General features: G+C 36.8%; 1 protein-coding gene across 3 annotated transcripts in view; it reads right to left on the reverse strand.

Moving 5' to 3' along the window:
• LOC119592566 overlaps nt 1–370 on the reverse strand; it is a gene marked incomplete at its 3' end in the record, with an annotated part of 11,187 nt that overhangs the window by 6,383 nt on the left and 4,434 nt on the right.

Here is a 370-nt window from a genome sequence, read left to right on the forward strand (position 1 = left end):
AGCACCTACGTGCAGTGATGGGCATTGATACAGGGAATTGTCTAAGGTAATACTGTTATAACGATACTTGAAAATTATCCAAAGCGATTCTGATACCTCTATGTTATGCTGATAGTGAGAGCGATGACATTGCAAATACAGGTGGGGATATTAAGAAAATATCCGCGCTGATAATGCAAACAATGACTGCAACCGAAAAGTGTATTTTAAACCTTGCAAATAAAATTATCACACTTGAATATTCTGATACTTTGTTCTGTGATTGGAAAAGTGCTGGAGTGAATCTGAGTGGCGTTCAGCAATTTCATGAGGACTATAAAAGTTACTTCTGTCAAAGTGTGGTCTGTATTACAGATAATCCAACAATTTC

Source organism: Penaeus monodon, chromosome 30 (assembly GCF_015228065.2).
Source record: "Penaeus monodon isolate SGIC_2016 chromosome 30, NSTDA_Pmon_1, whole genome shotgun sequence".
NCBI lineage: Eukaryota > Metazoa > Arthropoda > Malacostraca > Decapoda > Penaeidae > Penaeus > Penaeus monodon.